This window comes from Vulpes lagopus, chromosome 5 (genome assembly GCF_018345385.1).
Source record: "Vulpes lagopus strain Blue_001 chromosome 5, ASM1834538v1, whole genome shotgun sequence".
NCBI lineage: Eukaryota > Metazoa > Chordata > Mammalia > Carnivora > Canidae > Vulpes > Vulpes lagopus.
The window spans coordinates 50,550,885-50,566,187 of NC_054828.1; the positions used below are offsets into that span (position 1 = coordinate 50,550,885).

A 15,303-nucleotide genomic window follows, 5' to 3' on the forward strand; every position below is an offset into this window, starting at 1 on the left:
TTTTGACTTATTGGTTTGGGGACAGCAGGATGATGAGGGTAGTGGGCATACGGTTAACTTAAGATTTGGCTGTTTTAATATACATCATGTAAGATGATCCCTTGGGTAGGAGGACTAGAGACTAGATCAGTTCTTTGTTTTTTGTTTTGTTTTATATAAATTCAATTAGCTAACATCATAGTTTCAGATGTAGAGTTCAGTCATTCATCAGTCTTATATAACACCCAGTGCTCATCACATCACATGCCCTCCTTAATGCCCATCACCCAGTTACCCATCCCTCCACCTACCTCCTTTCCAGAAACCCTCAGTTTGCTTCCTATGATCCTCTGCACTGTTTCTTATATTCCACATAAGTAGGCTCCATGCCCAGTGTAGAGCCCACTGCAGGGCTTGAACTCATGATCCTGAGATCAAGACCTGAGCTGAGATCAAGAGTCAGACACTGGGATCCCTGGGTGGCGCAGCGGTTTGGCGCCTGCCTTTGGCCCAGGGCGTGATCCTGGAGACCCGGGATCGAATCCCACGTCGGGCTCCCGGTGCATGGAGCCTGCTTCTTCCTCCGCCTGTGTCTCTGCCTCTCTCTCTCTCTCTCTGTGACTATCATAAATAAAAAAAAAAAAACCAAGAGTCAGACACTTAGCTGAATGAGCTACCCAGGTGTCCATAATTCAGTTTTATAAGTAAGAAAATTGGTGTTTAGACATGTGAGGTGACTTGCCCAAAGTTACCTCATAAGCAGTGAAGCCTACATGACAAGAATCCAAGTCTTCTGACTCTTAATTCAAAGTTCTACCTGCAAAATTTCACTTGGATGGTAAAGTCTGCTACTTCATTATGGATCCAAGAAATTCAAAGATTCAGAGCAGTGGGTTTTATTGACTATTTTTTCTATCTCGCAGCGATGGCTGGTCCATATACAAAACTGCCTTGCTAGCCTCAACAACATCTTTAGAAGTTAGCAAATGTGCCTTTTCCATATATGCAAACTCCTACCTGCAATAGCAGTAAGCAGATGATAATTATGGATTGGCTTGTTAATACTTATTTACAATCATTTTTTTGAGCACTTATTATGTGCCAGACTCTCTACGAGCTTATAAGCTATCAATGAATATAGTATACTTTGTATTGGAGCATCATCCCAGATGCTCTAAAAAGAACCTATCATTCTAGGTGCCAAAAATTTGTTTTTGTAATTAATTCTTGGTTTCAGGCCCAGTGGGAGGACATAATGAACCCTAGGGGATCCACTCTTTAATACTAGGGGTGGAGTATTAGGTTGGGGTTCCTTTATGATATCAATGTTGAAACACAGTAGCAAAATCTGAAATAGGAAAAAATATGGCAGTTGCTTACGGAGATGCTTTCAAATCACCTAGCTGGACTGTAATTGTATGGTGATTGAAAGAGACTGACTCTGAACAGGCATGTGAGTTTTCCAGGCAATTTGAAATTAAGGACAGTGCAAATTCTTAAGAAGGCAATGCCAATACAGACCGTCCACTCAAGGTCACAGCAACAGTCTAGCAAATATGGCCTCAGCCATAGTGGCCTCATTTTAAGACACTTCAAGTAATTTTTACTGGTTTCAAAGACATTGTATCATGATCCCAATTCTGACGTTCAGAGGTTTGTTTTGAAGGATGGCCTCAAGGAAAGGAAAAGCTCTGTGGTGTAAATCATTATAATAAAAATTGCCACAGTGATCTTCAGTTTTCTTCTTTCCCTGGAATTAACTATAGGCTTAAGATCTTTCTCAAGATGCTACTACCCTCTGAATTCATCTCCTCTTCCCAAGCTTCCGATGTTCTGCTATAATGAATAGGCATGATACGTGAATTTGGGAAATTCAAAATAGCTATTGCATGCCCTCTGTGTGCTTTTAGGATGTGCCTTTATAGAATTTCTCTTTAAACAGACAGCTATCCCACACCCCACATTTTTGTCCCAGGTCTTTCCAAGATTATTACTCAGAAATGTAAAGAGTTGCAGTTATGGTGTCTGGCTCCTTGTAAGCAACAGAGATATGATACTTTTTCTGTTTTGATGCCCCAATAGATTATTTTACCAATGTCTTCCGCTAATCTGATTACTATTGAGAACAGAAAGAGATGATTCACAAGAAAATAATTATCTCTATGTACTTTGTGTATACGTGTATACAGCATCCTGTGACATTGATCAGTAATCTGGTTAACTTAATCACTGCATATAATGCACAACCCTTTAATCATGCTTAGTGGGAAGCCATGGATTAAATATCCAATTTCAGAATTTTTTTTCAAAGAGTCCTTTTTTGACCTTAGCTGTATAAAATGGGAATGGAAGGAACTAAGAAGCAGAGAAATAAATGTGACAAGTCCTCTTCAGCCAATTACACAACTTCTCTCAACCCAGGAAAATGTACTGAAAGACTGTCCTGTCCTAAAGGAGAAGAGGGTTGTAGGAGGAGTACACAACATGAGAAGGCAAAGATACTCAACCAAGGAGCCTTTGAAGGGAAAAATGTTCCCCTCAAACTAACAGGATTCTAAACCTGGGTTACAGAAAACAGGAGTGTACCCAGTTCCCTCGCACTGTGCCCCTATCATCTCACCTTCTCTATTTCAGCTCTCCATTGCGTTATAACAAACCATCTCCAAAGTTAATGGCTTTAAAGTACAACCACTTCATTTGGTCACACTTCTGTGGGCCAGAAATTTGGACAGTGCTCATTAGGGCAGTTTTTCTGTTCCATATGGCATTAGCTGGGGTTGGGACCATCCAAGACAGATGGCTGTATGCAGCTGGCAGCTGAGAAAGACTGAAAGGTCCAAAAACTCTTCATGTACATGTCTAGCACCTCAGTGCATTTCTGTGTAGTCTCTCTTTCTCCATGTAGCTAGCTTGGGCTTCCTCACAGCATGGTGAACTGACATCGTACATGGTGGCTCACTTTCACAATGAGTGGAAGAAGATGTAGAGCTCTTGAGCCCCTGTCTCCAAAGTTACACAGCATCACTATATCCCATTGGCCAAAACAAGTGACAGGCTCAGACAGCCCAGATTCATGGAGGTGGATGAAGAGACTCCTCCTCCAGGAGGAGAAGACAAGTTAAAGCAATCCAGAGCCATGTTTTATAGTCTACTGTTCTCTACGTTGATGAGAATCATCATTCATCAGGCCAACCCTACAACCCCAAAGTTTAACTCCCTTTCTTATCTTTGAACCATCTTCTCTGCTTTCCAAGATTCCTGAAACCTGAATTCCAAACAGTTTAATGACACCAAATGTTCCAAATTAGTGTCTGTCTTGTTGTTGCCGGTAATTGGGGAGGGGATCAATATTAATGAAGAGAGAAGCAGTAAACATTGCTAATGAGGATGGAGCGGAAGAGACCCAGCTACTGTGGGGATACATTTCAACACGCAGTGAATAAAAGGACACTGGCTATGAAAGCCTGAATCTTTAATGCGCCCACAATAACACCACCACCAAAGTTAGCACTGTGGATAAATTTTAATAGATGATGTCTTACAAAAAGCTCTTTGCTTGAAATGCAGCCCAAAGACTAAATTAGAGTCAAAGCCCCAGTCAGTTAACTGTGCTATAACATGTGAAGAATTGATTTTCTTATTTTCAGCTGTCAGACCTGCTACAAAGAATGAGTTTTAATTCTGGGGATGTTATTAAACTCCTTGCTTAACTGGCAGAAAAATGGAACTGCTAGCCGGGTGACGGTGGAGCTGCTGTCGGATTGAATGACACCTGTCAGAGTATGATGAATGACCCTCTCTTCCCCACAATCCCCTGTTCTGTCACTCAGGTGAGGCCCATTAATCTTCATCGTGGTCCTGTCAGGCTAGGCACCCATGACGACAAAATGTCTTGAAGCATTTACCCCCAAGATGCATGGAACAATACGATCTTCTCATTGTCAGAGCCACATCAAATTAGCATAATTTATTATGACTCCCCTCCCCCTCACTCCCTACCTCTATCACCACCCCCCAAAAAGCAAGTGGGGGCTAGATGGGATTAGACAGATGGAGTGTAGGACCAGACTGCCAACTACCAAGCCCCCTGCAGTGCTTGATGAGGGGGGGAGCATCTCTACAAACCAATCAAAAAGCTGGCAGTTCAATTACAGAGTAATAAAGGGACATTCATCATTCAATTAGGCACCTGTCATGGTTTCACAAAAGGGAAAACTTCTAACCTGAGACTCCAGGGAGAAGATGCTACAACCAGGAGACAGGGAAATAAATGAAAAAAAGGGATAAAGTCAATTACAAAATAAGGGGAAAGTTCTCCCTAGGCAAAAATCAGAAAACTTCGATGACCTTACCCAGATTAAAAGGGGCTAATATTAAAAGTAGCATGGTGCCCTCTTCTACAGTACATCTCATGATTGAATTTTCCCCCAAGAAGCCACCCAGGAAACTGAATTTTGTCAGAAAAAGAAATCAGGAGGAAAGAGTAACTCTGTTACTCAAAAGCATTGTTCTTTAAATGACTAAGACACGAGGGCTAAGGGAAGAAAGCCGAGGCTGACATTCAACTCGGATGCTTCACCGTATTGAGGGGGAATGATCACAAATGGCATTTTGAAAATATAATGCCCTGCTAGCGATTAGAAATAAGAATTGACAAATTTTATTTCTTAGCAAGTGTATGTGCTGGTAATTGAGGCCAGAAAAGGATTTTCAGGGGGAGGAGATTTCACATTCTTTAACTAAAATTTGCTCTTATGATCGAACAGCTAAAGCTTCCACACTGATTTTATAATGCAAGATAAGCAAATGAACCACAGAAGGTTAAAGCTAAAAGTGATGACAGCAATGAACTTAGCCACCCCCTCACAGTCGGGGACACACAGACCCAGGACCGCCCACCACTGTCTATGGTTCCCTAAGTTACCCTGTGAGTCCCTGGTAGGGACTGACCATCATACTTCACCTCTTCTTCTATGTACATTCCATGGCAACACTGAATCCCATATGCTTTGAATTATTTCCCCAAAGGTATTTTTAAAACAAGGAAACACCTTTGAGGAAAAAAAATTAGCAAAGCTCCTCGTGTTATAAAATAGTAATAGGTAGAGTTAAGTAAAATAAGGTACTATTTTGAATGGAAGTTTGCATATACTCTTTTTTTATGGAATGGATTATTCACTGTAATAGCCTCTGTCTGTCCATAGATTGTCAAGAGAAAGATTTATAATATATATACTCTTTCTTTTTATGGTGGTTCGGGCCATAGATTTCAATATTCATCATGTGTCACCTGTCCAGGTACCAGGCTTTCAAATGTGATTTTTCAAACGCCCTCAGATTATTATATCATGCCCCCTTCATTTGATTCTGGGGAAGAAAGGCTCTTCTTTTCCCTTTTTCCTTCTTCCTTCTTATAGTCTTGGCTTAAAGTTCTTTGTTACCTTCTTTTTTTTCTTTTTTTTAATTTGAAATACTTGACACTTGCTCCAGATAAACCACAAGACCAAGATGAAGTTCATCCTTAGGACAACTATTCAAGGAAATGTAAGGTTCTATATGGAGAAGAGAGATACTTAATTGAGACGTTTGTGGAGAAATAAGATAATGGTCTTCTCCTTAGACTTTAAGATCCCTTATGAAGGAATAAAAATCTTTGTTATATTAAATTCATAGGAATACATGTGCATGCACACATATTATGTCATGTACACTCATAAATCTACAAACACACACACACTATGAATAACTTCCTTTCAATTTTGGTTTGGAAGTCTCATCTGCAGCAAAATATTTTTTAAAATATTTTTTAAAAGGCAGGGTAGACCTCATTTTGCTGTATACTAAGATATATTGACAAGCCATCTCTGTTCTTTTTCATATGCCCTTAAAAGTCCTATCCTAAAACCAGAACAGTGGATCACTCCATCCAGAAGGTATTTATTTGGTTAACAGGCCCGTGTAAATGATGTCAACTCTACTGTAAGGAGCAGAGTAGGCAGGAGAGGTAATGACTATTGCTACCTCCTTCGCCCCATCTCCACCCTTTTGGATACAGTTATGTTGGTGCATTTTTACAGACTGTAGCATGCATTTTTCCAGATTTATGTTCTTCCAGATTTCTGCACTTTAATTGGGAAAATAGAAATAAGAATAGAGAATAGAGGGTGAAAATCACCAACGTTATAATTACCGAAAAGGAAAAACTTCTGGGACATAGTTGTCTGTTAAACTCTGGATTAATAAGTCCCTAACCAATGAAAAACCTCAATAAATGTTCATCAATGCTAACAGGACAAGGATTTAGTAGAAGAATTAAATGTAATAAAGTTTCATGCATAACCAAGGACAGAAACAGTTCTACATTTTGTTTATATGAAAATTTGCCCTGTAAGAAGTGTGTGTGTGATGGTAGCAGGACCCCCCATCAAGTGCCAAAGACCCAGTTACTGCCCTGAACAAACTGAGATCCCAGGAGGCCAAGTCATTTGGGCTTTGGATTACTCATTTGTAACATGAAAGAACTGAACTAAATTATCTGATATAATTTCTACATATAATGATTTGATTTTGTAATTCATATCCTAGAGTTATATTTTCAGAATGACCCACATTGTTTTGATGAAGAGGTCAATGATAGTAGGGGGCCAGCCTCTAATTACACCTTCAAAAATAAGAGAGGCTGTACTCTTTTTAATCACATGCAGTCCATTTGGGGTGTGTCATATAAATACCACAGATAATACAGAAAGAGCCTATTACCTCTAACTCTCTGGACACTTCCCACTGTTCCCAATGGGAATAACAATGGGGGACCCAGAGCCCACTGCTTATGTGAATCCCTGCTTTAGGGGTCACAGTTCAATTGCATCTTTATCATGTGAAGCTAAACTGAAATTAGATAGAAAATAACATATAACAGAGGTAAATGAATGCCAAGTTTGCTCTTTTTGAATACAATCAATACTTTTATTCTAATAATTTTAAAGTTGTTAAGTTGAATTGAAATTATTTCTTTACCAGAAAGCTGGCGTGGAGAAAACCCCAAAATCCAGGAACTTAAAGCCATTCTTCTCTATGGGGTTCATATCATGGCACACACAGAACAGGCCAGAAGCTGAAAATCTAGCCACCCAAAGATATACCATTATTTTATGTGCCACTAAGAAAGAAAAGAATAATCTCTCCCACCTGTAATAGCAGAGCTTGGCTTCTGATATGTCTCATCTGTTGCTGGGCATCTTCCTTTCCTCAGACTCATAAAGCATTTGACTGTTCGTCCTTCCTATGGCATATTTTGCTTCAACAAAGTCACATTTACATCCACATCTCTGTTTCCATGCCGTTCTGTGCACACAATAACTTTTTTTTGCTTCAATGTTGAATCATAATGTATTTTAATGAAGACATTTTGGGGGAAACTCAACTCAGTGTAAGCAGTCCAATGACGTACCCCCCCTCAGTTAAAGTTAGGACAATATGAACAGCTGCAACCAGGTTTAGTGAGTCTATGTGCAAGGTATGAAAACTACCTCATTAAATTTATGTGCAGACTATGACAACTACCTCATCACTCCCACCTGGCCAAAAGCAATTGTAAAATATCGATAAGGAAAAACATTTGGATTTCGGAAATGTTAAATGGGGAAAAAGATGTACATCTTCAAATCCATCGACTAAGGATGAATGAGTACGATTTCTCTTAGTCCGGGGCAACCAGTCTGAAGACCCCAGCAGATCAAGCCCACCCATGTGCCTTAAGGAGAAAGAAGAACAAGAGCTCATAACCCATTCTCAGCCCGGCACACTGATGATCTATGGAGAGATTATTGAAATCTATGGAAAGAACTTCCAGACAATCTTTCACTACATATAACTCTGTAGAGTAGTGACTCCTTGAGATGTAACAAATTAGAATCCATTTGGCCAAAGTCACTACCTGCCTTTGGCTTTGCAATCTATCTACCTTGACAAAACTGAAGATTTACATCCATGTCTTCTCGTTTCTTTTTATTCTTTCAGAGAATTTGTATCCTTGCCTTTTTTTTTCTAGTATTTGTTCTTTTGCTTGGTTGTGTTTGTTTTTGTTTGTTTTTGCATCAGAAGGCCACGACAGATGCTTGGGGGAGGTGGGGGGCAGTGACATGGCATTTGGGAAAGTTTACTTGGCGGCAGAGGGCAGACACATTGCAGAGAGTGTGGCTGAGGCAGTGAGGTGTGATCTTACATGCCAGCCGACGTGGCTTTTTGAGTATTATAGCTGGTTGGGGTGGAATATCAAACAATTCCTCGCACCCGTCTCTGCCTTTCCTTTGGTTTGTCAACCTGCCTCTATTCCCCATCATCCCCCCTGTCCAAGACAAAGGGAAGTAATTCCAATCCTTACTGCATGAGGTAATGACTTGGGTCCGTGTTACACCCTCTCCAACATCCTACCTCCTGAGGAATAGGAACTCGCTTGCTTGGTTTTCTTGTTGACCTTGAGTAAGTGAAACAAATAATAGACTCTGGGTCTAAGTCCCAGCCCTTGGCCTCTGTCCTGCTCCAAAGCCCACTCTAGCCTCAGGGGTGTTTACTGTGAAAGCTCACTGAAATCGTCCTCACAATCATCTATCCGTCTAGACCACAATCATCTAGCCGTCTAGACCACGACAGTCAGCCCTACTACAACAAAAATTTGTTCCTAAAACTACGCCCAATTTTAATAAGTAATTTCTAAAAGAAACGAATAAGTATATGTAGAGCTGAGTACCAAACAGACTCGGGTACTTTGTCTCCAGCCCACAGACACACCTTCACCTACATGAACCTGATTGTAAATGTAAAGTTTTGTTTTATTTTCCTGTGAAACATGCAGGTAGTACTCAGGCCTCCACCTCCCAGTCTGCTTGATTATAAATGGGTAGGGCTGGATATTAGTGAATATTAGGCATGATCAAGTACCCATAATTCATTCATTCATGCATTCATTCACTCATTCATTCAGTGTCATGTGTCAGGCATTGTGTTGGGAATTGAAAATACAAAGCTAAATACGATGTAAGCTCTGTCTCTAAGAATTCGCAGTCTTGTGGGGGTAGAGGCACACACAAACAGATGATTATAACACAATGTGATAAGCACCCTGTTGGAGACAGGCCTAAAGTATTAGAGAAGTGCAAAGTCAGAGGTGCCCTAATTCCCTGAGACTCCAGAGTTAGACTTCCCTCTAGTAGACTTCCATCATCATATGTGACATCTCGGATGAGAACTGAAAGGAGATGCTGTTTAAGCAGAAGAAAAGGAAACTATAGAACAGGAGGCTTTGTTTACACTCCAGGTAAGGAAATCGAGGGTTAAAAAAAGTAATCACACCAACGCAAAAAGAGGAGGAAGACAGCAAAGTATCAGGAATGCAGCTGGATGAATAATTGATGAGCTGGTGGCCTAACAGAGAGTCTCATTAATATAATCCTGCAGTTTCATTAAGTACTGTTCCAGGCTTGTCTTGGAGGGGGCCTCCTGAGTCTTGATTAGGGATTGTGTGGCTTTCGCATTGACATCAGAACTTTGGGTCTTGGGTTTTGACAACCGCTTCCTAAGCTCCTATTCTTTTACCCCAGCACCTTTTAGAAGCTCTTCTGGATGCCCCTCTCACTAATCATGGGCCCCTAACCATGACAGTCAGTCCTAGTAAATAATATATCAAGATAAATGATAATTGTTCTGTTTTAAGTGTCTCCTAATGAGCATCATAAATTAAAAATTAATATTGCAAAGACTGTATGAATAGCATCAAATCCATAAACAAAGCAGCGGGTATCACGCTTGCAAATGAAAGCTAAACACCTCCCCTGTCCTCTTTCCCTTTCCCTACCTCTCTCTGCCCTCCCTCAACTCCTTCCCCACCTTTACCCCAGCTCTATCCTAGGTCTGCAATTCAGGCTATCAGGAATTATGCCGCAAATAACAACACCAAAAATGTTTTCCCCACCAGTTATTTCTGCTCTGCTACTTACCTACTTGACTTAGTGTGATCTGAAGACTGAATCCAGAAATTTTATTTCTCATTTTTCTTGGCCAGAGATGAAGAAGGTAGAATTGAATTACAAAAAAAAAAAAAAAACTTTTATGTGGGTCAGATGAACTAGGTCAGATCTTATACAAAGGGTGAATATAGTGTCCCTTTTATTGGCATCAAATAAGTGCTGTCCTTCCATCTTAGAGAAGGGCATTTCAAATGGAGCCACATTTAAAGGAAAACCATATACTAAAATATTAATGAGAGCGTTTTGTTTCTTGTCTGCATAGATTATACTTATTTTATCCTTTTTTGGGTGCATTTCTGAATGTTGTAAATATCTACAATTATTATTATTATTACGTGCACAATAGAGGAAAGAAAGAAAATGTCCATTCAGAAGTGAAGAAGAGTACTTGGTGGGGCACAGAAGCCCTGTCACAAAGGTTAAAATAACCATCATTTTATAAGCATGTCTATAAGGCGGCACTGTGCTAGGTGTGTGCTATCTCTATCATTCACAGCAGCACTGAAGGGTAGATGATATTCTTTCCAGAATCTAATCACTGTCTAGTGGAAAAGGAGGCTTAGCCAACAGGCTGGGGCAAGTCCTTTCTTCAAGGACTTTTTTTCAAGTCCTTTTTTTTTTTTTTAAAAAAAAGACAGAAAAAAAAATAATAAAATAAAATAAAAAAAAAGACAGACACACAGACTTTCTTGGCCGAATGGAATGAACTATTCCACTTATGTAACCGACGCCCCTTATTGCACCTCACAAGCTGCTGGTTATGTTTGGCGCAGGATGCCAATGGTGCAACTACACACAGGTCATGCTCAGCCAAATAACGATCCCAGGCCACATGGCAATCCTCACTGTAAATGTAGATAGAATTGGCTCTGTTCTATGTAAAATCAATTGGACAAAAACTTTGGTTCGCTTGCTTTAGGACTAGAAGAATAAAGATTTCCCAAGCTTTCAGTGATTGCCAAACTCTCTCTGCCAGGTTCACGAGCGCTCCATGTCCCTGAGTGCTACCTCAGTTGATTCATGGGGTTTACTGATCTAAAGATTCAAGGGTCAAATGTTCACCCAGCCATGTACGAAGAAACTATAAAAACAATTCACCTTTTTTTGGCCAGTGAGCTACCTAAGCAATAAAGGTAGTATCATTGCAGGCTGTTACCTGGATTACTTCTACTAAACTTAGCTAAACGCCATATCCATGCCCCTGACGACTGCAGAAGAGCCAATGGTGCTAGCGCTGGGGCCACCGGGATTCCCTCACCCAGCTGGAAGCACTAACAGTCCTAATAGCTTGAAAACCTGAACCTCTTTCTTCCTGGGATTCCCTAAACCCAACAACAGCTAAACCTCTCAAAAACCAAAGTGCACGTAAGTATCCAGCACTTTAGCTAATTAAATGCATTGCAGAAGCAGGAGAATTCTAAGAACAGCAGTCATACATTTTTGTTTTATAAAAAATGCCCCCAATAAAACAGCAGATCTGAATGCAAATGTAAAACTGTAAAACTAAGCATTTGATAATGTTCCCTTTCACATCTGTCAACATTTTAGAGAGACTTCAAACAGAATATACTTTTGGTTCTAGAAATTCTTACTTTATCCATTGAATACATTCGAGGCAACTTTATTTTCACAGGTACCCAGGTTTCACATGAAAATTATCACAGACCTTTGAAGCTGGAAAAGATCATGAGAGTCACACAGGCCTCCCCTCCCCCATTCAACATGTGTGATGAAAGTTCAGGGAGGTTGAGACATGGCGCTAGGTAGCTCATATGATTAGATTTCAGGAAATCTAAAGGCTGAAGAGAAATTGGGGGCAGATTTCCCATTGTACCCTTCGCAGTTGAATGGCAAATGACTCCAACTGTGATCAAGGGCTGAACCAGACAAAAATCACTGGCCACCTGACCTTTTGGTATTTTTACAAGCAAAATTAAATAGAGAATTGAAACATTTGCCCAAATTGCTTTGGTTAATTTATTGAACTTTGTTTAGCTTTAAAAAAAATATGAAGTAGAATAGACTGTGTGACACATCTTGTAGCGTTTAAATAATAGTAAGGTCACATTTGGTGTAAAATATGTTATTTTTATTATATCATACGAGAGTATTATTTCATGAAAGTTTTCATGTTTCAATTACAACTGACCCTTGAACAACACAGGGTTTAGGGGTGCCAACCCTTGCGCGTGGTTGAAAAATCTGAGTATGGCTTTTGATTCCCCCAAAACTTAACTACTAATAGCCTACTGTCGACTGGAAGGAAGCCTTATCAATAACATAAACAGGCGATTAACACGTATTTTGCATGTTATATGTATTATGTACTACATTCTTATAATGAAGTAAGCTAGAGAAATTAGAATGTTAAGAAAATTATAAGGAAAATACACACAGAGTACCGTACTGTAAAAAATCCGTGTATAAGTGGAGCTGTACAACTCAAACATACGTTGTTCAAGGGTCAACTGTCTATTTTAGTACATGTGCTGCCAAAGCAAACACAAGGGTCAACTGTCTATTTAGATGTGTACCTCTTTGTATGTATATGCATTTACAGGTACACACATATGCTGAGTAACAATGTATGTCTTACTGTGGGTCATACTAAAAAGAAGGAAATTCAGCTTAATAGGATTTTCACTTTTGGCTCCACTCAACTGTCTTAAAAAAAAAAAAACACACACTAAGAAATGTAAAATAGCATGCTCTCAAAAAAAAAAAAAAAAAGGTGGGGATCTTTGTGCTAAACAGTCCTTTCTTTTTAAGTCACTGCAGTCTAAAATGTTCTTTCTACCCTAGACCTATTACAGCATTCTGTAGATTATTAATAAGGAAACATTAAGCATCAGAAACTAGAGAATGGGCAAATACATAACAGATGAAAAAGGAAACAGAACATTCCTTCATGGTATTAAGATACACGTTTTTTTTTTTCTTTCCTAAAATCTAAGTTTGGATACACAGCAAATTGAATTTATTCAGTTCCTGGCACATAGTAAATGTTTCATAATATGTGTTGAATGAATGCTGAACTAGGAGATAAGAGAGTCAACTTGCAGTGCAAAGCTGGGTAAAATTCTTAACTTCTCTGAGCTCCAACTTTTCAACTGGTAACAAAGAAATGGTGGGGCAAGAGCAGTGTTTCCTCCAGAGACATCTGCAGAACTATTTTCTTGGAATGTTAATAGACAACCCATGAAAATCATTTGTAGCTGACAGATTAATAGGTGGTCCCTTCACCAGATTTCTATGTCCTCCATCTTCATCTATATATTCCTAATCATTCAATGAGTCCTAACTTCCAGGCTCAGAAATAGTGGCTGAAGAGAAGGAGGAGGAGGAGGAGGGAGAAGGAGGAGGAGGAGACTCCAAAAATATCAGAAAAAAAAAATCACTCTGGATTTTTTTTTTTTAAGTAGGAAAAAATAAATGTCCAACTACACAGACACAATTCTATCTAGCCCCCAAACTAAGAACAAACGTTTTGGCTGTGAATTCGTGACCTGTTTTATTTTCCATATATCCTTTATTTTTGTACATCTGACAGAGAAACAGAAGGCATTTTGGCTCAAATCCGTATCTTGCCCAAAAGACACCACAGCAAAGGGCACTCTGCATCATTTCTTTGAGAATGGTTCGTCAGTACTTACTTAGAGTCTGGAAATAGCATGAACCCCACCCACCTGCTTCTGTGACTTTTGGATAAAAAGGGAGGCAAATAAGCTCCAGTTCTCGAGTTGTACCTGCCATCACCTACAGCTGCAACTCTGGCTCACTGATATTAGCGTCAAGAAACAAAGATAACCATGTCTGTGAAGAGATCCTGAGTTTGGGAAGCCAGACAGCATGGTTCGTCTGGAGAAGTACAGTGTAATAGTTAAATGCATAATGTTAAATTAAGCAAATCACTGAGAACTCTAAGCTTCAATTTTCTCGCGCAAAATGGGAATAAAACTAGAATCTACCTTAGACGTTGTGGAAAGAATGAATAAGAAAATACATTTGTGGGACTTGACCCAATACCTGATACAGAGTAAGTGTTCAATAAATGGTGTCTACTTCATGATGGTATAACTGAGTCCAGATCATGATTAGAAGATCAAGAATAAAGAAATCTTAAACAATGTGTTAGGGTAGACACATTCTGCTGTGATGTAGAATGTCTTAGAAAGACACCAAGAAGGTATTCTAGTTGAATTGGAAACCAGTGGTTCATTTTGGTTCGTTTTGGTTCATTTTGCTCACCTTACCCTCGCCGACGACTTTAAACTGTGAAAGAAAACTAGTCGGTTACGGCTAGAGGACTAGCAAATCTTGTCCTTAATGGGTAAAATGGGGAGCCAGAGAAGCATCCATGTCTCAGGAGATATCTTATTGCCATCGGTTTCCTTTCTTTGTTTAAAATAGCAACACATTTAGGACCAAAAATGTTGGGCATTTTACCGCCATCCTGCCATCCTGAGGTTTGTATGTGCCAATGAACACCTTCTAGTTATCATTATTAAGCACTGATATTTCATGCTGTGGTCTCTAATTACCTTTATGGGGTCAAAGATGGCTTCAGTTTACCTGGCAGGACAGATTACTGGAAGTGGAGACAGAAGCACTTTGCCCAAAGGGCCCATAGTCTGCACAAGGGACTGGACCACCAGAGCCTTAAACGTGGCCATCAGCCATATAGTAATGCCGACCCTTAACCGTCCCACCCAGCACAACAAATTGGGTTCACACTCACTCATTTTCCAGAGATGCTCGGATGGTGAGCACAAGTCTCGATTTTTCCAGGTGTCTGTAACTGCAGCAATGGTTGACAGGCGGAAACAAGGGATATTTGGGGGAAAAAATAATAGCAAAGACTTAATTAAAGGATACCCAAAGAAGGCAAAAGAAATTACCCAACCCATTTGCAAAGCACACACTGGAAATGAATGGGTTCTTTAGTGTTTGGGACATTTTAGTGTTATAAAAATGTAGACTATAGAGCTATTATATCAAGTAATTTATGGGATGAATATTGTAATTCATTGAATGTCACGACTTATCTTTTATTCATATAGTTACTATTCCATTACCAGAGAGGGAGGTTTGTCAAAGGTTAATTATTTTAAATTGCTCCAGCAAATTTATTTTGATTTGTACAATTTTTTTGAATAATCACAGGTCTATATATTCATACATCTTTATGAGGCTTCTTTTTAAAAAATAATATTCTTTGATGAGGCAGTTAAAGCTAGATAAATGCTTTAGTGATGTCTTTAAAATATACTCCCTTTAACTCTGGATGTAGATCTATAAA

General features: G+C 39.5%; 1 long non-coding RNA gene across 1 annotated transcript in view; it reads right to left on the reverse strand.

Moving 5' to 3' along the window:
- Positions 1-553: 553 nt before the first annotated feature.
- Positions 554-15,303, reverse strand: part of LOC121491449 — a 123,252-nt gene continuing 108,502 nt past the window's right edge. The window contains exons 6-7 of the long non-coding RNA XR_005987985.1: positions 14,743-14,802; positions 554-600 (exon numbers count right to left, since the gene is read on the reverse strand). This is a non-coding gene — a long non-coding RNA (uncharacterized LOC121491449). The remainder of the gene's footprint in view (positions 601-14,742; positions 14,803-15,303) is intronic.